General features: G+C 37.5%; 1 long non-coding RNA gene across 1 annotated transcript; it reads left to right on the plus strand.

Annotated features, from left to right (window-relative positions):
- Nucleotides 1-2,039: 2,039 nt before the first annotated feature.
- LOC130179015 (uncharacterized) lies at nt 2,040-18,935 on the plus strand. Its single transcript, XR_008829223.1, has 3 exons — nt 2,040-2,150; nt 14,606-14,710; nt 15,594-18,935. It is a non-coding gene; the product is annotated as an uncharacterized LOC130179015 (long non-coding RNA).
- The last annotated feature ends 6,208 nt before the right edge of the window (nt 18,936-25,143 follow it).

A 25,143-nucleotide genomic window follows, 5' to 3' on the forward strand; every position in this document is an offset into this window, starting at 1 on the left:
TGTGAGGGTTATTTCTTCCTTCAGACTTAGTTCCTCTGCCCCTCTGTTCACTAATTAGTAACATACTCAGTTTACGAACTATCATAGATTAGGCCGAGTGTCTGTCACAATAGAAATGGCTGCATTCTTTTAACTATGTAAAAACCTTACTGATTTTAGAAGGGTATTTCTCAACAAGTAACTAATTTGCATTAGAACAAAGATATTTGACAGATTAAAAAAAACATCTCTGTAAGAGAGCAAATTACATTCCAATTAAAGACTTCACCTCAAAACATAATAGCAGTTATAATGACACAGATGAGGTTTATGATTAAATTAAAACAATTAATATGAGACAAAAATAGATTTGTGAAGTGAACAAGATCCACCAAAATGTTACGTAGCCTCTTTGATGAATGTGAAATGTGTACTTTGGGCCTGGATAATTGAGATGATACAGCTCAAATAAGCATGTCCCATAGAGGGGCAAGAGTCTGTGAGTTTTCCCTACACTACGTTAGCTGATTTCACTCATCAATTCCTCCTCTCTACTTTAAGTTATGCTAATCAGCAAATCAGTTGGTGTAGTGGTTAAAATGAAAACCTCAGATACTCTTTGCCCTCCATGGCTGTTCATTCCTCAAACACAGCATAGAGGAGAGTGAAATACTGAGAGATCATGTATTTTTGAGTGTTTGGGTTGCTGGGCTTTTAATGAACTACGCTGACACACTGGCAACAAAAAGATCATTTTTGATCGGTGCCTGTATCTCACATATTGCATCACATCATCTAACGCCGTTATCGTTATGGACCCTCATCAACATTGTTAATTCTTTTCATGGACCTCAGATTCTCAGAACAGATTATTTGCAAACTGATTTTGCCAGGAGCCAGTTTTTCAGTGTTGAAAGGTCTGAAACTTAATTCAGTGTAGTGAATGGCCTCAGCATGAGCCCCCTGCTCTGGCAAGATGGTGATGATGTTTGACATTTGGAAAAGTTTTTTTCTTTTATTTATCTAGTTTGCAACAAGTGTTACAATATGTGGGTGTAATCCTTTTGGCTTCATGTTTAATCGTGTAAACTGATTGTTTTCCTAAGAGAAATAATGATCAGTGGAGGTCACAAAGGTTATGTTCAGAATATTGAATCAGGCAATAAATTGCTTAAAAATATATTAGTTTACCAGGAATGCTACAGTAATTATTCTATGCTAGATATACTGCATTCCTATGTGCTCTGATACCAATGTGATGGAAATATCATGTTGCAGTTCTGTCTTCAGTGTGTTCAGTGTGTTTTTACAGGTGTGACCTTTAACCTTCAAATTAGAATATATGGAGCTAAATTACATTAATGTTCATCATTTTCTGTAAGTGAAAGGGGCGTCTCTCCTTCAGTGCCACTTGGAAATGTCTTTGTTAATCAATCAGGACAGTCATCTGCACCAGCATCATCATCATCATCATCATAGAAGAGTTTATGTAGCTTAACTCCACTCGTGGAAACTAGAAACACAGTGGCAGGCCTATTGCCAGAAACTTAAAAAATATCTATATCATCTGAATATGGAAATATTCACTTTTCAATACTGTGCTTCCCCAGATTTCACCTAATTGAAAGTTGAGTAAAAGTTTGTCTTGATGTCCAGAACTGTCTCAACCTGCAGCTTCAGCCCAAAGCACAACTCGGTCGACGATCCTGCTCTCAAGTATTCCCACAGATTACCAGACCACAGTTTTCATGGCCAACAGAACATTAGCATGCTTATTGCTCTCACCGATTATCCTCACTATGTACGGTACATTAGCGAACTGTACGATTGGCCAACCCCCTGCCTGCACAATCAACAGCGAGCGTGAATGAATGATGAGCCATTAGCAGGTCGGGTGTGAACTGTGAAAATGGGCTCTCACACCAATGACTGCAGGAGGCCTTGATATGCTTTAGCCTAGCCTAGCATCCTGCTAGCAAGGCCCTGCACTTGTCAGGCTGTGGCAGTGCTTCAGCTAGCATTAGCCTGCTCTTGCCCACAACGTAATTCAGTGGAATACGGACTAGTGTAGCGTGCTGAAGCCCAGTCTACTGGAGTGCTCTGTGCAAGATCATAGTAAGACTCCTTGCTAACATATGCTTGTGTTTAATGCAGCGACCTGCTTCTGCATGGTGAGTTTACACATACCCTGCAGTGAAGGTAGTGTGCGTGTGTGTATTTGTGTGTGTGCGTAATATCAGTAATCAGTGTACCTCAAACAGGGAGAGTATAACTAGGCCTGGTGTGGTGAGAGTGCTGTAGACCAACTCTCTCTGCCAGCCCATGTTGACTGACTGTATCAGCTGCTGTGTGTGTGTGTGTGTGTGTGTGTGTGTGTGTGTGTGTGTGTGTATGGGATCATGGATACTAAAACTGGAGTTTCCACCCAGTTCAGGTAACAGGGAGTGTGTGTGTTGTTTGATATTCATAGTGTGTTTGATGAGGAAAAATGGTCGTTCAAGTGTTTTTTGCTCTTTAATTCACCTGTGACCTCTGTGACATGCATGCATGTGTGTGCATTCCTGTGAAAATGTTATTTTAATGCATTTAGGATCTGTGTGTTGTTCACGAAAGACTATAAGAGAAGGGGAGAAAGAGAGAAATCAGTTATCTCTGTTATTAGTGCTACAGATTTCAACTATGTCTCAGTGGGGACTGGGGTATAGGAGCTTGTGTGTGTTTGTGGATCAAGCAGTGTTAGTGTGGTCTCTGTGGATAGGATGCTATTAGAACTGCCAGCATGAAGGCAGCAGCCTGTTGAGGGTCAAAAAGCAGGATTTCTGATGGACAGAAAAAAATCTGAGAGAATACAGCTAAGGGATCCTAAGTTGTAATATGTCAAAGTAAATGTAAAAACAACTCAAAGTAATGAAGAGAAATACACTTTACCTTTATTAAAGTTAAAAGGTTTAAAAGAGGAAGTTAAAAAGTTACCTCTTACAGTGGCACTGCAGGAGGTCGTTCATTATTTCATTAGCTACACTCTCTTGACCTTTGTTGCCTTGAAGTAACAGAAAATGCTCAGAAAAGTTAGAAAATGAGTCTGTCCCTGTTTTTTTTAAAACTATTTAATTATTCCCTTTTGAGTATATCTTGGTTGATATGTGATATATGCATGGCTTAATAATTAAGGTTAGAGTTATAGGAGACAGTATTTCAACGCGCAATAGCCAAACATGGTGCATTAGTCACAACAGAGAAACCAAGATATTTCTGATTGTGGACAATTTTCTTGACAGTGTTTGACAGTGTGGAGGCGCGTGAGTGAGACAGGCGAGAGAGCGTGATACTGCGTTTCAACCTCATGCTTATTTGGTTTTTCCACTTTCACACCCCAGTCTAATTTCACAGTACAGAATCCTGCCTGTATGATGGCTCGTCGTAGTCCCTCGAATCAGTGGACCAGAGTGGACCTGGGGCCGCTGACTGAGCCCACGGCTCACCGATATCAGCTCAACACGCTGACGCCTGCAATGTGCATGGTTAATTTGGTTGTTATTGTCGCTTATGTGTGTCCCAATGGAGCTAAGGCTTGTTGGTTCGCAGGCCAGGTTTTAGTTCCACTCACTAGTCTAAATGCACACATGGAGGCTGATGTGAGGTCCCTCCGGGCCGCTCCCCTCTTCATGTGTGAAAATCTGAAACTCTTATCTGACACTGACTTCATTAGTTTGGCCTTTTTTGATTTGATTGATTGAGATGGTGAAATTTTTGGGTCGGAATGTTTGCATGCACTTATGGCCAAAATAATGCTTGCTGGCTCATGTATAATATAGAAAACACACAAACACATACTGAACATAATATATTTGCAACTACAAGTGACACATTTTTGACATGTGAGAATGCAGCAACTAATTACATAGAAAAGTAAGTAATAAAAACCTGTTAATGAACTTTTATCTGAGTAAATTTTGTCAATATTCTGTTCATTATACAGTGCAATAAGAATAGTATCTGATCAACTGATGCAGTACAGTGAACACACATATAAAACCTTACATTTTGCAGTCGAATGGCTCTATCTGTTCCAGTGCTGTTACTTAAACGATGAGCTCTCTGTTCCCTGCCACTGAACAGCCTTAGGACCATCAAATTCTTATCCTGTTCTGTCATATTCACATCACAGCACTTACCCAGGCTCCCCTGTTCATCAACAGAAGCAAACATTTCATTATCGCTATAAATCACTGGCATATTCACACTAATTTATTCTTCACACACTTGACTCCAGACACTTTTTTGAATAATAACATCTAAAGTTCTTCCAAACATTAACATCTCATCTTCCTCCATCCCCAAGTCCTAATTGGGCCATCTCTGAGATGTGGTCATTGGCTGTGTGATATGGACATTGTGTGCATTGTCACCAAATAATGAGTAAGCTTTAAAACCAACAATAATGGTTGAGCTTTACTATTAAACTCTCACACTAGGGATTTGTAGATTAGTGTCGCTTTTTGATCTCATATCCTCGACCCGTTGATGTGGCATTATGGATGCCGTTGCCCTGATCTTCATGCAGACTTGGAGTCATGATAATGAGCAACAGGATGGGTGCAGCATGGGACTTTGAAACAAATACTGGATGCATGTGCCGTTAAGTGTAAACACTCTTAACTCACCTGATTTGTGCCGGTTTATGCCCCAATGTGCTCCGCCGCGTTAGATATTCAGCACGCAGGCTCATTATAAGACCTAATTCAATTGACCTGGAGATGTAAACACGTGTATGTGGCTATAAGAGGGCCAATTAGGAGGGCTGCGACACTGAACTGCAGTGGTTTGTTGTACCGTGAGGATAATCATCCAAGGAGCCCCAAAAGTAATAGTGAGAAACTAAGGCAACAGCACATTTTGTAGTTCCTTGTCATAGAGGAAGACAAAAAGAGAGAGAAAGAGAGGGGGGTCAGTGTAAGCACAGCTAGTGTCCCATGCTTACTTGGGTGTAATGACCCATCAATGGTGACATCTTGTTTCATCAACTTCTGCTTCCCTTCACTTGTCTGTCCTGGCCCGGTCTCTCCCTTTCTCCTGCCCTTTCCCCCTCCTGCCTGCTGAAATCCATCTTCCTCTCCTATGTTTTCCATTTCTCTCCCCCTGTAACTGCCTGTGTGCCTCTGCTAGATGTAAAGGATAACACTGAACCATGCACTAGAGGACATCCATATTCATTAGCGGGTTAGCAACATGGATGAAATCTGTATCACGTTAGTAAGGATATTTTTTCATAGCAGTAGTTATCACAGTTCTGCACATGTGCTGTATGTATTTATGCAAAGTTGCTTTATGCATGTTATGCTTTACATGAAACTAAACTCTGTACATGTGTAAAACAAAAAACTTATAGCACTAAATTTGTGAGTTTTTTTAAATTAGTTTGCCGAAAGCGTTAATTTTGACAAAGAATTGCGTGTAATTGCTCACACTATGATTTACTTACTTACTCACTACTTACTATTTACTTATGAATAGATATACAATAACATTGAGTTTAAAGCTTGAATGATTAATTTATTAATCAATTCATTGATTGACCGAAAATTAATTATTTATTTTATTATCAATTTTTTATGACCCAATAACAGTTACAAGTCATTTTTTAAGAAAACCTACTGGTTCCAGCTTCTCATATGTGAGTATTTCCTGGTGTCTCAGTGTTCTATGATGGGAAATTCAATATCATTTGAAATAAATCAATAAATCTATAAGAGAATCAGCACATTGACTATTAATGAACATTAATGAACATTAATGATACAATTGTTAATTGCAGTGCCCCAACTGAAATGCTGTACAGCTCTATGTCCTGCCACAATCATTTCATCATTTAGCCTTTACATATATGACCTTTGTTAAATGCCTAACAAGTTCATTCTTGAATGTGATTCATTTTCAAATTGTATTTAAGCAACATATAGGATAGTAAACAGAGGTTGTGGGAGTGGTGTGAACTGAAAATGCTATAACAGCATAAACTGCATTCTAATTTTCTCTCGCCAAACTGTGTGTGTGTGTGTGTGTGTGTGAAGAAGCAGGGGGCCCAGCTGACGAGGCCTCTCAATGGGACACTGGCAGGCCTAACTTGCCGCAGGCCCAGCTCTCAGCTCCACCTCTGACAGGCTTCATACTTATTGCTCAATGACATTCGATGTTTTCCTTCAGTTTGCTGTAAGATTGATTTCCCAGATATGTTTGAAATATCTCCAGAGCCCTAGAGCAGGGTGACTGGCACAGTGGCACAGAGACAGAGAGGTGGTGCAGTGGGGGAGTAGAGGAGGAGATGGTGTGTTCAGGGCAGAGGCAAAATAGTAAATATGAAAAGCAAAAGCAGTTTCGAAAATCTACACTTGAGCTGTCTGTTACCTGCAGAGTACTGAAGGTGCCTGTGCTGTTTACAACAGCAGACTAGCATTCAGGGGTGTTAACTATTGTTTCCATTATCCATTTCTCATGATTAGATTTTTTTGAATTAAATATTTAATCATTTGTTAGATCAAGAAAATAGTGCAAAACATCCATTACAATCCAATTCCAGACCTCAAGTTAAAGTTGCGCTTTGTTGGTATGTTGCTACACTTCTTTGCACATTACCACCGCGACCGGTCAGGCAAGGGAAATGCATGATGCTGGCGCCAGCACTGTGTATTGAATTGCCTGCATGCTCATGTGATTGCATGTGTGTCACAATTGGCACCAACACCAACAAAATTCCACAATTTTTGATACTGAATTCGATACCACAGCATAACAGACATGTATGTGCACACACACACACACACACACACACACACAGACTGAGCAGTAATGACATTAGCCTACTAATGTGATGTCTGTGGTAGTTAGCATGTTATGCTATGTTTGCCTAAACAAGATCATGTTAGCCTTTGTGAACATTGTGTGCAGAGCTTTGTAACAAGAGATACAATGCAATAAAATAATAACGGTAACATTTCAGGACTTGAACATTTTGTCGTCATGTTAATGTAAAGTAACAACTGAAACTCACTCATCCTGAATTCTGTATACAGATCTGTTTAGGCCCATTTTCACTGGTCAAAAAAACCCACTAAGACCCCCCCCTAACATCTGGCTTTTGTCTGCAATGGAAAAGGGTATAATCGGAATTCACTCCCAGGTCAAATGAATCTGCAGTAGACACAGGTATTTAACGGCTCCGGCTGCAATGTCTTTCAGAGCACAGACAACGTAGACACACCTGTCACCTGGTGAGCACGGTGCTGTTAAACCTGAGACACAGCGATTGAAGATGAACACATATAAAAACACATAATCACTGATCAAAGCATCTCACACGGAGGCTCTGACACTTTTACAGGAGCACCAATCCGGGGATGAGATGCGACAGATCCGTTTTACCAGTTTGTATGGCGGCTAGCAGCTCACAGTTTCTCCTCTCTGTCTGTGTTCTGTAAATGCATGTGAGGACATCGCTCCTTGCAGTTGTGTTTGTCCTCAGTCCGAACAGAAAGGCAAACTTGACTGGCAGTGGAAAAGGGGTCAATTGCCTTTTTAGTAGGTTTACCTCGTGTGCATGCACAGCACAAACAAAAGAGAGAGCCACTCATAAAAACATTGATCTGTTGCACTACTGGTGCTCAGAAACTCTACAGGGCACCTTTTAATGTCTCCAAATTTCTTGTTTTGTCCAACCAATAATCCAAATTGTAAAACACAGCAAACATTCACATTTGAGGCACTGAAAACAAAATGTGTGTCATTTTTGTTTGATTAACAGCTTAAATTACTCAGTGGTTAATTTTCTTGGTTAGTTTTCTCTTGCTCTATAAGTTTTTTAATTAACTAAACGTTTCAGTGGTAATTGAACTTCTGTTTTTGTTTTTTTTTACTTTCAGCATTCTCACATTCACTCTGCTCTTCACTCTGTGTATTACTTGAATACAGTAAGTTCAAAATAAATTGAGACATATTGATGCATGATCCAGAGAGGCCTGACAGTCCCTTTGGCGTGACTCCTATGGTGGCATGAAGTTCATCTCTCTTTGCAGAGAGAGAGGTGTTTGTCATGAGTGGATCGGGCCTCGTAATGAAATTTTCCCCCTTTGTGAAAATGCGTCCGCAGTACGTATTACATTATGTCACATCTCATCAATGAGCATTTGAGTGCAGCTACTGCTTTGTTTTCTCGGGAGTGGGGAGTTGGGGTGGTGGGTGGGGTGTGTGTGTGTGTGTGGGTATGGGTGTGGGGGGTGGGGTGGGGGCAGATCTACTGTTTTAAACTCTTTAATGCAATTTAACAATGCCACATATTCTTTTCACGTTTCATTGGGGTCCCTTACGTGTGAAATTGCAGAAGCTTGCCTAGCCTGAGCGACACGGCACAGCAGAGGCAGGGTCACACCGAAGCGCCAGATGTGGGAGGGAGAGCGAAATTAATTGCTACACATTGTTCAGTGGGTGTGTGCGCACCTTCAGTGAATTAACCGCTCTCAGGGTGTGACTGTTTGAATAACGGGAATTAGGTATGAGGCCTCTCACTCACAGCTGAAGCCAACTGCAGGCATTGCATCCAATTAGCTTATCTGGCCCCAAATTCACATGCTTAACTTGTCATGTGTTAGTGCGTAAAGAAGGAAAACATTTTCGTGAACAACACGTCACGTACAGTTGTTTTCTCTGGTTTTGTGTGCTGTTGTCATGCAAACAATACACCTCTCTGAGTTCTTATATTTAAATCATTTTTTTTTGTCTTTCAAAGACAAGAAACTATTTAATTAAAAGGTGATTTAATATCGCAGATATTGTAAGAATTATTAAGGGCCAGCCACTTCATTCAAGTGACGTATTCAGATAGACAGTTTTAATAGTGATGACCTGAAAGCTATGCATTAGTTGAAAATGGCAAATTAGAAAGACAGTGTGAGCCCATTAATTTGGATCTTAATGTTGTCTCTTCAGCCTTGTATTGCTATCAGATTAGACTTCACAATGAGGTTGAGAGCAGTGGTAATGCACATTAATGACAGTTGGATGGCAGACATCAGGGAGCATATGGTGCTCTCCTATGGCCATTACCAAGTTCTTAGCATCCCTTTACCCATATGGAGGATGACAAGAAAATCAAATCTATTTTTAAGACATTGTGGTTCCTGTAACATCTAAATAATACAGCTTTTTATTACATTTGACTTCATTTAGTTTTAATGTAGCTGCATCGTGACATGATCATCTGACGACGGTGTTTTCACTGCGGTCCACACCATTTCCCGAAGACCTACAGTATCGGCAGTAGCAGTGCATCATCATATTCCTCTGAGGTCTACAATTACCAGCTAAGCAGCTCATACTGACCCTAAGCCTCAGTGCCAGCCTCATCTATATCAGAGGGGCTAGCAGTGGCGTGCCCACCCTCATGGACACCCTGGCGTAGTCTCCGGCGTGGAGAGCGTCCTGTAGCATAGCCCAGCAGAATAGAGCACATCTCTCCCTCCACCTGCCCCCCTCCTGTCTCTCTATTTTCCTGGGCAATGTGAGGGTGGATGGATGTACGGGGGGGGCTTGATGGAGAGGTGGCGAGTGAGGGAGGGGTGGGCGAGGCAGTGGTGGTGGTGGTGTTGGGGGGCACTCTGCTTCCCCTGGGGCTGCCTGCTGGAGCGAGGTGACCCAGCTTGTCGCTCGGTGACCTGTGAGAGGGACATTATGAAGTGTGAGTGGCTGTCACCCTAACCGCTTGTGACAGCACGGCTCCCGGCACAGCTGTGCCAGCCTGCCCCAGCCAGAGACCCAGGGCCCATGGAGAAGGGGGCGGGAGAGAGGCTGCGTTGGAGAAGGCGCGAGCTGGGCTGGGGTGTTCACAGAGAGTCTGTGGTGGGGCAAGAGGGTGGGGGTAGAAGGAGAAAGGAGGTGAGGTGGTTCGGGGCCTTTGCTCTTACTGGTGTGATGACTTCTCCATTGATTCCGTTGCTTAAGGGACGGCCCTGTGGCTCTGCAATGTCAAAGCCAGCACAGTTGAGCTTTAAGCTACAGGATGACATGCAGATGTGACAATAGAGGTGTAAGGAACCAGCTGTTATCCTTTAAGTCAGCAGGGTTGGATATATGTACTATATCTGTATGTTGTGCCAAAAATAACTTTCTCGTGTCTTTCCTTGTTGTCATTTTCCTTTTCTCAGTCAAGAGTGCTTCCTCGGCTTGTCTCTGAACACACTGAGCGTGGGTGAGACATTTCATTTCTTTAAGGTCTTCAGAGAATCATTTATTCACAGAATACATGGCAGTCTTTGTTCTGTCACTGTCTTGCAGACTCATCATTATGCAGAACCTCAACAGGATTTTGTTCTTTTTAGTCCTCTGCAAATCTCACAGATTAAGACTCAAGTGAAAGGGTCACAGACCTTTGACATGCCTGTGCTGTTGTTTGTCACCTTGTTAAACTCATTAGTTTGCAAACCGACTATGGAACAGGAGTGCTGGTGTCTAAATCCTGTTCAGGGTCATTAAGCTGCACTCCCTCCTGTTCAGTTTCTTCTCATCACTCTTTGATACTTGTTGCAAACTTTACCATATCTTCTTCCACTTTCAAGCCATTTCATTACTTGACCCTTGAAACATCCCTTTTGGATGTGAGATGAAGTCACTGTGTCTGTCGTTGTAGGAGTTTAGCACTGATAATAGTGTATCAGTTAGTAATTTAACAAGCTGGAACTTCATTTCCACCTTAGGGTCAAAGTTTTTACCTGCAAGTTAAATCTGTCCAGCAACACAAGCACATAGGAAATTAGTTTCTATCCTAAATTTGTACATACAAAAGTATTCTGCAGAGGACACCTAACACAAAGAAGGAAGTTTGAAATACTGTAGAAAAGATACATTTCCTATAACAAATGCAAAACCTTTTTCTAACTCTAGTCAAATAAATGTCAGTCTAACTAAATTTCTTATCTAAATGTAATAATTGTGAAAATGATTGAATCAGTGGGAGCCATTCTCTTGTGACACAGTAGCATAATATTCATGTAATTCTGAGTAATTTGCTAATTTCGCAAAATTGTGTGTGGCTGTGTTGGATACATTTTCAGTGTGTGCCTCTCAGCAAATTTTGACTGTGGGGAACCTCACGTGATTGGAGTACACACTAGGCTAACTTGCTGTTAAGGAGACCAGTTAATGAAATATGTTTGTGTTGCACTGGCTAAGCTTTCAGGGAGAGTAAAAAATAGTTTAAGAAAAATGTGAGATCTGAGATTGTAGGACACGCTGACCTGGAGGTGCTTGTGTGATTCAACGGTATCTTGCAGTGTTAAAATTCTTTGATAAACAAAGAGACTTCACTTGCTTCCCCTTACAAAAGTGCATGCAAGTTGGAACTAAAACCAAGTTGGCAACTTTAAGACTTTAGGCTCTCCTAGTTTATGATGTGAATTTGTCAGTATACTTCTGACGAGTGATTAATAGATTATTGAAAACAAAACCATTGATGAAATAAACTGGTAAGAAAGAAAAGAGAAAGGGTTTCACCCTCTGCCTCCGAGCAGCAGTACGCATCTCTCACCATGTGAAAAAGTCACACAGCCCAGCGTTGATGTCTGTCATTGTACATTGCAACCTTACTTCCTGGTGGCTGAGCACACACTGTGATTTCCTTAAGCAGGTCTCTAATTCCCCTAATCACTGTACATTGCAAAAAGTGTTATTTGCACATGGATGAGCAAACCAAGAAAAACAGTGCCTGACTCCTCTTGAGGTGTCCACAGGCACCAAATGAGCTCATGTGTTTTACTTTACTTTCTTCTTTTTTTTTTTAAATAATTTGAAAATGCCAGAATGGAGCAGCAGTAGCTTTCATAATTTCTTTACGGCTTCAATTTGAAAAATTTAAATCTTGACATCTTTGGAAACCCAGGAGTCCTTTAGAGGCAGTAGTTTACATCAGCTGTTGAAAAGACGACAACTCATTTGTCCCAACTCACTGCAGGTTGCAAGGATATGACAAATATGCAAACAGGAGAGGTGATGTGAAATTGGTTTAATTGAATAATAGAAGTGGAATAAACTGTTAAAAGGGGGGAAAGTTATTTTCCCATAGCACAAGACATTTCTAGCAGGGAGCAAAGTCGGCACAGTTTAGACAAAGTAATGCTCATTTACCCAGCTTCCATGTACAATATGATTTAGTTACAGATACACTGAGCCAGCAAAGCAGGTTGTTCACAGCTCTTAACAGCAAGTTGATATTTAAGTATATATATAAATATGGTAACAAATGTGTTTAAATAATGGTTTGTAAAAAGTAATTATTGAAAATATTACTCCAAATTTCTTTTAAACATTTGATAAATTCGGTGATAAGTATATTACAATGTATTACAATTTGAACATGGATGAGAATTTTCTAAGTGATGGGAGCTGGTAGTTGGTAGAAATGGTGTACTTTAATTTCTAGAAGCTAAACAGTAGAACCTGGATTTCTGCTAATTAAAAAAATGTATAATAAATGTTAATAAATGTTAAATAATAAATGTTTTAAAGTGCCTAACCTGGGATAACTACATTTGCAATGCAGTGCAGTGCATTAAATCTACTTCAGGATATGAAACGTAACGGAAAACATGGGTGCAAAAAATAGCCAAAAAACAAAAGTCAAAATGGTCCTGATGATGGTGTAATCAGAGCTTATATCAGTGGGTTGTCTTGCGACTGCAGCCCTCCATTTCTAAGAGATTTCTTTCACTTTCACGCTATCTTTCTTTTCTTTTGAATTTAGTCCCTTCATAACATGCCTCTCTGAGTATGTTTGTATCCCTCCGTTGTATCTAAACCCCGCCACTTTCCTCCACACCTCTCTCTCTCTCTCTCTCTCTCTCTCTGTCCCTCTGTCACGGCTGACCTGCGTCCTCTCTCTGCAGGGCCTCTCCTGGTAGCGCCCAGCTGGCGCACAGCGAATCGGCTGGGCAGAGGCAGGAGGCAGTGCCAGCTCTACTGGTGCAGAAAGGGGCACACCAGGCAGACAGGCCCAGTGTCAGCAGCAGCAGCAGCAAGCTATCCCCCTAGCTGCCACGTTCACAACGCACACATATGCCTGCGTATATATATATATATATATATATATATATATATATATATATTGCTGCAACCCAAACACATGCACACCAGCATCAGCGGGCCAATGCCAAATAGGTTTGGTCCGACTGGGACCTAGTTAACTGGGACAAAACATTTGTTTACACACTAGACGAGCGTAAACAGGCACACGGACACATTGAGCCACACACATTCTCATGGCTGGAGATGTAGAGGCATAGCTACATTCACATAAAGCAAAGCATATAGTCATTGGCACTGTTTGCAGACTCCTGAGTGATGAGTTTTCCTTTTGAACCAGCCTGAGGCCTGTCATCCCCTGAAGGAGTCTGAGCTGCACGAAGCATGTAATGGAGTACGTATTGAACGACATGCACATTATTGGCTTGTATTTGTCCTCAGGGTCGACACTCGAAGCTCCTTGTAATTAAGAAGATGGAGACTTGGCCCCCTGCCTGCAGTTACCCCTTCATGTCTTCAGCCCTGGGTATTTCTGTCTTCTCTCTGTCTACCACTTCAACTTGACCTTCTCCTAGCAGCAACTTTATTAACCCATGTAAAACCCTGCTGCCCTGAGATCAGACCTGCAGTAATTAAGATCAGCGGGGAGAGGAAAGAGCATATTGCAACCAGACTTACATAATTTTAGAACTGGTGAACTCAGGTGGCTTGAATTTAAATGTCAAGAAATATACAAACTAATGCAACAATACTGTAATATATAAGTGACATGAATTTCAATAGCATCCATAGTGGCACTTATTCTAACTCGGACGTTCATGTGGGAATTGTCTGTCTCTGCATAGAAGAAGGAACCTGCTCATTTACATACTGTTTGATTGTCGGAGTGTTGAGTATTCAGCCAAACTTCCTTATTTGTGTTTGCGCCTCGGTATGTATGTATGTGTGTGTGTGTTTTGACCTCTTTCTCACAGGAAGACCCCCAATTGTGCTCCAGTAGCCAGCCGAGCTCAGTGAAGCAGAACCTATATGCTCACTGGCATTTCACACACCCAAATGTGTGCATGTAAACACACATGAATATCATTTATCCAGCTGGGGTCCCATGCGACACACAAACACACACACACACACACACACACACACACACACACACACACAGACATCACCTTAGATATGGAAATAATGGTTGGGGTCTTATCCCCTAATGTACGCCTTGCCTGAGCACCTCTCTGCAGCAGAAAAGCCTCTCAGCTGTATCTCCACTGTTGTCTGCTCAACTCTTGCTTCACTCTGCAGGTCAGCCCACCCTTTGCCGTCCCCAGGATTTTGAGGCACACTTCCGCCTTTAAAAGTTGTACACCACTACCTTTGATAATCAAGATAGAACCTAATTGAGCTCACCCATGCAGAAGATGCTCCCGTCTTCTCGCACACACACACACACTCTTTCTGAGGAGATGGCGGCCTATACTGTTTCAGCTCATCCAACTGTGAGATTCTCCTTTCCCCTTTCCAGTCCTGCCATCATCTCACTAATGGTGTTTCTATCTCTTCTCCATAGGAGGTAAATGAAGCTTTTAAGCAGGGCGGAGGGAAGGGGGACCACTGAAAAGATTAATTGACTTTCCGCAGAGCTTCACTTATCCTCCACTGGCACCTTTGACTTGTGAGTGTATTTGTGTTTGGATTACATGATTATATCACCATTATTGCGGCAATTTGTAGTTTGTTCAAAACTGTGTCAGGAAATATCAAACTGTGTCCCATCAACCATTTCATCCACAGTGGCTGCTTGGCACCTTAATGCAATTAGAAAGAAACTTGGTTGCAGTCTTGGTAAAATGTTTTGTGATTATGAATTATTAAGTAATAAAGGAAAATCAGAACTCTTCCAACTTTACAAATCTGCAGTCACAGTTACATTATGGATAAAAATGGTCAAAGTGAAACAGGTTGCAGTTGGTTATTTTGCTGGTACATATATAAATATTTTTTTGTGTGTGTATGAGTCTTGTATTTTTCATATCTTGATTTTATCTGCCCTTTGTTATTCTCTTGATATTTGTAAGATGCCTTATTTTATGGAACCGACTTGCCAGACAAAACACACGCAAATAAAGAAAACATTTTCATCACTTTGGCAGCCCATATGTAACATTTTGACAAAACAATGTAGCAAATAAATACACCTGCAAGAAATACAGAAACCACAAGCAAAGAAAAAATTCTGCAAGTTGTACACAACAACAGGATTTAATTTTCAGTTTTTGTTTTAGCACTATGATGTGTGATATCAATATAACTGGAGATATTGTCTATATATCTTATATAAGCCTCTGACTAATATCTAGCATGATCATTAGTTTTAAATTTTTCCCAGAAATGCCTGTGGTGTGTATAACTCAGTGTCACAGCCTGTGTTTTCTGTATTTGCTTTTCTTTATACCATGTTTGCTTTGGCAAACTGGTGACTCGGTTTATCATTTGAAACATTTCTCCTGACTGCAAATTAGTAACATGTTTTTCCACTTGCTTGTGTTTTATTAAAGTTGCAGTGCGTTGCCTTATCTTTGCCACTGGTGAACAGCTGGAGCAGCAGCAGGAATTGCAGCAGGAATTGAATACTCCTCCACGAAGCTGAAGCTGTTCAAAGATGTTTAGACTGTTGGCCTCCGAACTCGCTTAAGAAATGCTGCATGAACAGCAGAAATGTTGCAGCCTCAACTAACACACACTAAAAGCACTCAGTGTCAGTGTTTAAGTGTGTCCCTCTTGTATGTCTGAAACACACACACGCTCATGGACACACATAGACATTGATGTACATGCAGTACATATACAGCTGCAGGTTGTATAGTAACTTTGACTTTGACTCCGAACCCTGCATGGTGAGAGAGAAGAGCCCAATGTGTGAATGTACAAAGAGTTCGCTCCCCACCCCCATCAACGCTGCTGTAAACTCCACCACCCACAGCTGCACACACTTCTCCTGTCACGGTGATAATCTCTTTGTCAGGAGCCGTCTGTTAGAGATTTGTCCGTCTGATTTGGTGAACGTCCGAGTGGCAGGTCTAGCTGCAGTGCCACAGGGTGTCCGAGGGTCTGTGTGTGTGTGTGTGTGTGTGTTTGTGTGCGTGTGTGTGTGTGTGTGTGTGTGTGTGTGTGTGTGTGTGTGTGTGTGTGTGTGTGTGTGTGTGCGTGTGTGTGTGTGCGTGTGCGCGCGTGCGTGTGTGTGTGTGCGCGTGCGCGTGCGTATGTGTGTGTACACCCAGTGCCATAGGTGGTGGAATCTCCATTCTTATCAAGAGTGTGTATGTCGCTTGTCTTAGGACCTCTGTTTTGTGACAAAAGAGGAATGGTGAACAGAAGACAAACATGTAGTTTCACAAAACACAGTTGTAATTTGAATTTAACATTTAATATCCACTTAAATATTATCTGCTTCTTTTTTGTTTGTTTGAGTCCATCCTTATCTTTCCTCATCTTATCATCCATACTGAATATGAAATGAGACAGTTTTTATAATTCCTTTCATCGGGAAATATCCACTAGATGGCTCTGCTTTCTACCTCTAATTTGTCGCTTTGCTCCTACAGTACATTTTCAAGCAGCTTTGAAAATCCCATTCATCTGTGTTAAGAAAAAGTTCGTTCTAAAACCTAAAATAAAATTCCTGTAAACTCGTGGACTATTGGGTCTAATAGCATTGTTCTCACCAGTAATCACATGACAACTTCAATAACACCTCTGTTGACCTCAAAATAAGCATTATCTGCTCTGTCTTTAATCCGGCAAAATATAACATGATGTGCCATTCTTGTGGTAATCTTCTGCTCCGTGTTTTGTATATTGTGCATTGGATTTTGAGCAGCACTTTAACTTTATCTGCATAAATCACTTGCCAAATGCTGTAAATCTTAATGCCTTTTCACTTTCTCTTTGCAGGAAGGTCAGAGGTCAAATCCTGTATGAAAAAACACCTCCAGACTGGGTAATAATTCAGTAACAAAGTCACTTCAGCAGTTTGGTGTCACAGGGACCTGAACCATGGCTGTGTGGTTAAAGGATGGCCAGATGCAAACCTGGTGTCCCACTCGTGATTTTAAATTAATTTCCACAAGACCAAAACCTGAAACTACAACAGTTTGAGTAAGATTAAATAATTAGTTGAAGCCACAGAAGTTTTGAGATTTTAACTTGCAGTAAGAAGTTGTAATAAGATGAGAAAATCACACTTTTTTTTTAATACATTTTGAAGTACTCCCTTTATGAAAGATAATATAAATTCTGCCAAAGCTGTAATTGTTGGGTTGAGTTATTGTTTCTCAAAGCTCTTTTTCTTTCTTTTGCCTTTCATCTCTCCCCTCCTGACATGTTCTCCTTCCTCTATCTGTTGTTTGGTCTCCTCTTGTCACTCCACTGCAATCATCTTCGCAGGGGGGCTTGTCATCTGTATCTACTCATATCCTACAATCCCTTTTGCTCTGAGCACTACTGCACTTAAATGTCAGGGCTGATGAGCCTGCCACACCCACCTGACACATCAGCTCAGCACCTGCTAAAAGCTTTTATGGAGCAGAGTGTGAGCCTGGTGGTTGATATAAATTAAAGAGTTTTTTCTTCTTTTTCTTTTTTTTTTTTTGGCGGGGGGGAATTATGGCTCTAAAGGGACAACTTCTGGTAAGAAATGGAAAGATAGAGTTACAGCATAGGCTGTGATTGGTTGCCATCTAGTGGCTCTAACAAGTGCTTGCTGCCACACTATGATGGACCAAGAGAAAGATTAGATACAGAAACTCAACTCTCACCAACTAAAACTATATTATATTTAACACTGATCAAAGGAAAAACACAATAAAAATTTGCCTTGGTAAATTTGAGATTTCAAATATGAAGTGTAATTGATACCTCTGTGTTTTAGTGTTCCCTGACTACTGACAAAATTAATCTATTAGGAAACAGTGTCTTTAGGATGTGACCCTATGTGCTGAATGTAAACCTGACAGATAACTCACAGACTGGTCTCTGACAAGTGGCTATAACTTTCAGAAATGTTTACGTTTTGTGACACACTGGATGTGAAATATTTGAAACTTCTTACACTATTGAATATTAAAAATTTTAATGCTAGAATGTCAATGACTTGTTTATTGCATGTTAATGAAGGTTTAGTGTGTTAATGACAGTATTATATCTTCCTATTTGTGTCTGTCTTGGGACTATACCTTCAGTTGTAATGCAATGTGTTTCTTATATTTCTCATGTGCTTTTTTGTATTTTTTTTTTTTATGTTAAGCATAAACAAATGAACAGAAACAGGGTAAAATAAGAAACATAAAAGTGCTGCTGATCATTCAAAAATGGAAATGTTATAAGAATATAAAAATAATCTAATGAGAAAGTAGGATAGAAATGGATCTCATATTCTGTGGGACTGAAAAAGCTTCAAGAAAAATCTCCATGGGCATGAGTTACTTCAACGGCGTAGGTTTGGTCTCAACATTGGTACGGACGCAACAACCCTGCCACCCCTCCAAAACAAAGAGACTGTCTTTTTAATGCCGTCAACCAAATGGAATGCCCATATGGAAATGTAATATATGTACGTGTGTTGAATTTCCTAAATATATGTACATATGTAGTAAAGTCTTCAATGTGTTTAAAATATGTGTTTAAAGTATATGAAACCTGTTAGAAATTTGAACAATGTCTTTATATTATAGACATATAGTAAATAACTATATATCCATCCCAAAGCCCATCAGTATATGTTCATATTATGTAAATATAAAAGATAGACAGGTATGTTCAAATTGAATAAGAAATTATTTAGAAAAGCATATACAGTCATATAGACAATACAATACAATTTTAATGAGCATGTTGTTTTAATAAAGTTGCATTTTACTATGAGTGTTTCATATATGTTATAAACTTATATCAAGGGATGTACATATGTCATAATGATATATCATCTTCCAGGTAACACATGGTAACATGGTAAAAAATGTCCCAATATAGTGAGGTATAAAAATGTAATAGTATAGTAAGGCTTAAAAAGTCATTGCATAGTAAAACGTCACAGTATATCAAGGCATAATTAACCTAAAGTGCATATCTTTAGACTGCCGGAGGAAGCTGGAGTACCCGAAGAGAAGCCACGCTGTCACAGGGAGAACATGCAAACCTCACACAAAAAAGCCTCAGGCCTCGAACCCAGAACCTTCTCACTGTGAGGCAACAATTCTAACCATTGTAGCACCATGCTGGCCCATAAATAAATCATATTATGATAAATCATAAAAACGTCATAGTACAGTGAGGCATAAAAAGTCATGAAAAAGTCAGAGTATAATGGCCTAAGATATAGAAAGTCATACTATAGTAAGGCATAAAAATGTCAATAAACATCAAAATATGTTAAGGCATAGAAATGTTAAAAAAACAACAACATAGTATAGTAAGTCATAATAATGTTTAAAAAAAAGTCATAATAGGTTAAGGCATAAAAATGTCAAAAAAGGACACCTTACAGTAAGGCATAATAAGTCATGAAATACTCATAGTATAATAAGCTAAGGCATGGAAAATCATAATATAGTAATGCATAAAATCATCATAGTAATGTAAGGAATAAAAATGTCAACAAAAGTCATAACATATTAAGGATTAAAAGTGTCAAAATACATGATAGAAGAGCGTGTCAAGAAAATGTCACAAAAAAAAACTTCACAGTATAGTAAGGCATAATATTATCAAAAATGTCACAATATATTGAGGCATAAAAACGATAAAAAACATCAAAGTATAGTAAGGCAAAATACTGTAAAAAATGTCAAAGTATAGTAAAGCAAAATTGTCAGAAAACATCATGCTATAGTGTGGCATAAAAATGTCATAATATAATAAATCATAAAAAGTTATTGTATAATATAGCAGGAAAATGTGATATTATTGTATGTCAAATAAATGTCACAGTAAAATAAGGTCTAAAAATGTCAAAAAACGTAATAGTATATCAAGGCATAAAAACGTCATAGTATAATAAGGTATTTAAAAGGCAAAAAATGTCAAAATGTATTAAGGCATAAAAATATCCAGTATACTAAAGCATCAAATCGTAAAGAAAAACATCAGAGTATAGTAAGGCATAAAAACATCAAAAAACGTTGTAAAAAGGCATACAAATGTGATAGTATACGAAGGCATAATAATGTGAAAAAACTTGAAGCATGAAAATGTCAAAAAAACATCATAGTATGGATAGGCCCACGAATGTCAAACAAGATAATATTTGTACTAAGGCATGAAAATGTCAAAAAAGTCATAGTCTAGTAAGACATAAAAGTGTGAAAAAAATGCCCTATTATAATGAGGCATAATAATGTTGAAAAATGTCATACTATAGCAAGGCATTAAAATTTCAAAAAACATCATAATATGCAAGGCATAAAAATGTCAAAAAACGTCAAGGGATAGTAAAGCATAGGAATGTCAAAAAACATCATAGTATAGTATGGCATAAAAATGTCAAAAATGTCAGCGTATAATAAGATGTAAAAATAATTTTTTAAAAAGTCATAGTATAATATGGCATAAAAATGTCATAGCATAGTAAGGCAATAAATGTCAAAAAAAAATCATAGCATGCATGTCATAAAAATGTCAAAAAAGGTCATGGTATAAAATTGATATAGCATATTAAGGCATAAAAATGTATAAAAAACGTCATAGTATAGTATGGCAAGTAAATATCTTAGGATATTAAGGCATGAAAATGTCCAAAAACATCATAGGACAGTGAGGCATAGGAATGTCAAAAAACGTCATCGTATAGTATGGCATAAAAATGTCAAAAAACATCATGGCATAAAACTGTCAACAACATCATACTACAATAAGAGATATGAATGTCAAAAAACGTCATACTATAGTTTTGCATAAAAATATAAAAATAAATCATAGTATAGTATCACATAAAAATGTCAAAAAATATAAAAAAACGTAATAGTGTAGTATGGCATAAAATGTCAAAAAAACGTCATAGTATAGTAAGGAATAAAAATATCAAAAACGTCATTGTATAGTGTGGTGTAAAAATGTCAAAAAAAGTCATAGTACAGTGTGGCAAAGAAATTTAAGAAAACATCACAGTATAGTAAGGCATAAAAATATCAAAAATTCTCATAGTTAAGTATGGCGTAAAAATGTAAAAAAACATCATAGTGTAGTATCGCATAAAACGTCACAGTATAATATGGTTTAAAAAGTAAAAAATTCTCATAGTATATTATGTAGTATATGTCAAAAAAATGTTGTAGTATTTTATGGCATAAAAAAGTCAAAAAATATAATAGGATAGTATGGTGTAAAAATGTCAAAAAAACGTCATAGTATAGTATGGCGTAAAAATGTAAAAAAACGTCATAGTATAATATGGCATAAATAAATGTCAATCTAATTTTTAGTTCTTTGAATTTTGGAAGGTAGACAGAGAAAAACCGTGCAGGCACAGGGAGAACATGCCATCTTAACACAGAAAAGCCTCCATGACCGGGATTTGAACCCATAAATGTCTTTGTTTGAGGTAAGAATGCTAACCACTCTACCACCATGTTAACAGTGTACAAAGTCTTAGTGAAGGGAATGACATATAATAATCATAAAAGGGTATAAAAGTGTCATAGTATAGTATGGCAAAAAAATGTCAAAAAATGTCATAATGATGTATAGCATAGAAACGTCATAGTATAGTATGGCTTAAAATGTAAAAAATTCTCATTGTGTAGTATTGCATGAAAACGTCAAAAAACGTCATTGTATAGTGTGGCATTAAAATGTCAAAAAATATAGTATTGTATGGCATAAAAATGTCAAAAAACATCATAGTATAGTACGGCATAAAAATGTCAAAAAACGTCATAGCATAGTATGGCATAAAAATGTCAAAAAACGTCATAGTATAGTATGGCATAAAAATGTCAAAAATATCATAATATAGTGTGGCATAAAATTGTCAAAAAACGTCATAGTATAGTATGGCGTTAAAATGTCAAAAAACTTAATTTTATTTTATGGCATAAAAATGTAAAAAAACATCACAGTATTGTATGGCTTAAAATTTCAAAAATGATCATAGTATAGTATGGTGTAAAAATGTCAAAAAAACCTCATAGTGTAGTATGGCTTAAAATGTCAAAAAATATCATAATATAGTGTGGCATGAAAATGTCAAAAAACATCACAGTAAAATAAGGCATAAAAATATCAAAAAGTCTCATAGTAATGTATGGCGTAAAAATATCAAAAATGATCATAGCATAGTATGGCATAAATATATCAAAAAGACGTCATTGTATAGTATGGCTTAAAATGTCAAAAATGATCATTGTATAGTATTGCAAAAAAAAATTTAAAAAAACGTCATAGTATAGTAAGGCATAAAAATATGTAAAAAGTCATAGTGTAGTATGGCGTAAAAATGTCAAAAAAACGTCATAGTGTAGTATGGCATAAAAATATCAAAAAAGTCATAGTGTAGTATGGCGTAAAAATGTCAAAAAACGTCAAAGTGTAGTATGACATAAAAACATCATAGTATAGTGTGGTATAAAAATGTCAAAAAACATCATAGTATAGTATGGCTAAAAATGTCAAAAAATATCACAGTATAGTATCGCATAAAAACGTAAAAAAATGTCATAGTGTAGTATGGCATAAAAATGTCAAAAAATGTCATAGTATATTATGGCGTAAAAATGTCAAAAAACGTCATAGTGTAGTCTGGCATAAAAATGTCATAGTATAGTATGGCTCAAAATGTAAAGAACTCTCATAGTATAGTATGGCATAAAAATGTCAAAAAACGTCATTGTATAGTGTGGCATAAAAATGTCAAAAACAGCACGACATAGTATTGTAAGGCATAAAAATATCAAAAATTCTCATAGTATAGTATGGCGTAAAAATGTCAAAAATGATCATAGTATTATATGGTGTAAAAATGTTAAAAAACATCATAGTATAGTGAGGCATAAAAATATTTAAAAAAGTCAAAGTGTAGTATGGCGTAAAAATGTCAAAAAACGTCTAAGTGTAATATGGCATAAAAACTTCAAAAAACATCATACTGTAGTCTGGCATAAAAATGTCATAGTATAGTATGGCTCAAAATATAAAGAACTCTCATAGTATAGTATGGCATAAAAATGTCAAAAAACATCATAGTATAGTGTCGCATAAACATGTCAATAAACATCATAGTATAGTATGGCATAAAAATATCAAAAAAGTCATAGTGTAGTATGGCGTAAAAATGTCAAAAAACGTCAAAGTGTAGTATGGCATAAAAACGTCATAGTATAGTGTGGCATAAAAATGTCAAAAAATATCACAGTATGGTATCGCATAAAAACGTCAAAAAATGTCATAGTATAGTATGGCGTAAAAATGTCAAAAAACGTCATAGTATAGTATGGCATAAAAATGTCAAAAAATGTCATAGTATAGTATGGCTTTAAATGTCAAAAATTATCATAGTATAGTGTGGCATAAAAATGTCAAAATATATCATAGTACAGTATGGCTTAAAATGTCAAAAAAATCATAGTACAGTATGGCTTAAAATGTCAAAAATTGTAATAGAATAGTATGGCATAAAAACGTCAAAAGACGTCATAGTATAGTGTGGCATAAAAATGTCAAAAAACATCATAGTATAGTATGGCTAAAAATGTCAAAAAATATCATAGTATAGTATCGCATAAAAACGTAATAAAAAGTCATAGTGTAGTATGGCATAAAAATGTCAAAAAACATCATAGTATAGTATGGCGTAAAAATGTAAAAAAACGTCATAGTGTAGTCTGGCATAAAAATGTCATAGTATAGTATGGCTCAAAATGTAAAGGACTCTCATAGTATAGTATGGCATAAAAATGCCAAAAAACGTAATAGTGTAGTATGGCATAAAAACGTCAAAAAACATCATAGTATAGGATGGCTAAAAATGTCGAAAAATTTAACAATAGAATATGGCATAAAAATGTCAATCTAATTTTTAGTTCTTTGGATTGTGGAAGGTAGTATAGTATAGTATGGCATAAAAATGTCAAAAAACATCATAGTATAGTGTCGCATAAACATGTCAATAAACATCATAGTATAGTATGGCATAAAAATATCAAAAATTCTCATAGTATAGTATGGCGTAAAAATGTCAAAAATGATCATAGTATTATATGGTGTAAAAATGTTAAAAAACATCATAGTATAGTGAGGCATAAAAATATTTAAAAAAGTCAAAGTGTAGTATGGCGTAAAAATGTCAAAAAACGTCTAAGTGTAATATGGCATAAAAACTTAAAAAAACGTCATAGTGTAGTCTGGCATAAAAATGTCATAGTATAGTATGGCTCAAAATGTAAAGGACTCTCATAGTATAGTATGGCATAAAAATGCCAAAAAACGTCATAGTATAGTATCGCATAAAAACGTAAAAAAATGTCAAAAAACATCATAGTATAGGATGGCTAAAAATGTCGAAAAATTTAACAATAGAATATGGCATAAAAATGTCAATCTAATTTTTAGTTCTTTGGATTGTGGAAGGTAGTATAGTATAGTATGGCATAAAAATGTCAAAAAACGTCATTGTATAGTGTGGCATAAAAATGTCAAAAACAGCACGACATAGTATTGTAAGGCATAAAAATATCAAAAATTCTCATAGTATAGTATGGCGTAAAAATGTCAAAAATGATCATAGTATTATATGGTGTAAAAATGTTAAAAAACATCATAGTATAGTGAGGCATAAAAATATTTAAAAAAGTCAAAGTGTAGTATGGCGTAAAAATGTCAAAAAACGTCTAAGTGTAATATGGCATAAAAACTTCAAAAAACATCATACTGTAGTCTGGCATAAAAATGTCATAGTATAGTATGGCTCAAAATATAAAGAACTCTCATAGTATAGTATGGCATAAAAATGTCAAAAAACATCATAGTATAGTGTCGCATAAACATGTCAATAAACATCATAGTATAGTATGGCATAAAAATATCAAAAAAGTCATAGTGTAGTATGGCGTAAAAATG

This window comes from Seriola aureovittata, chromosome 1, assembly GCF_021018895.1.
Source record: "Seriola aureovittata isolate HTS-2021-v1 ecotype China chromosome 1, ASM2101889v1, whole genome shotgun sequence".
Lineage (NCBI taxonomy): Eukaryota > Metazoa > Chordata > Actinopteri > Carangiformes > Carangidae > Seriola > Seriola aureovittata.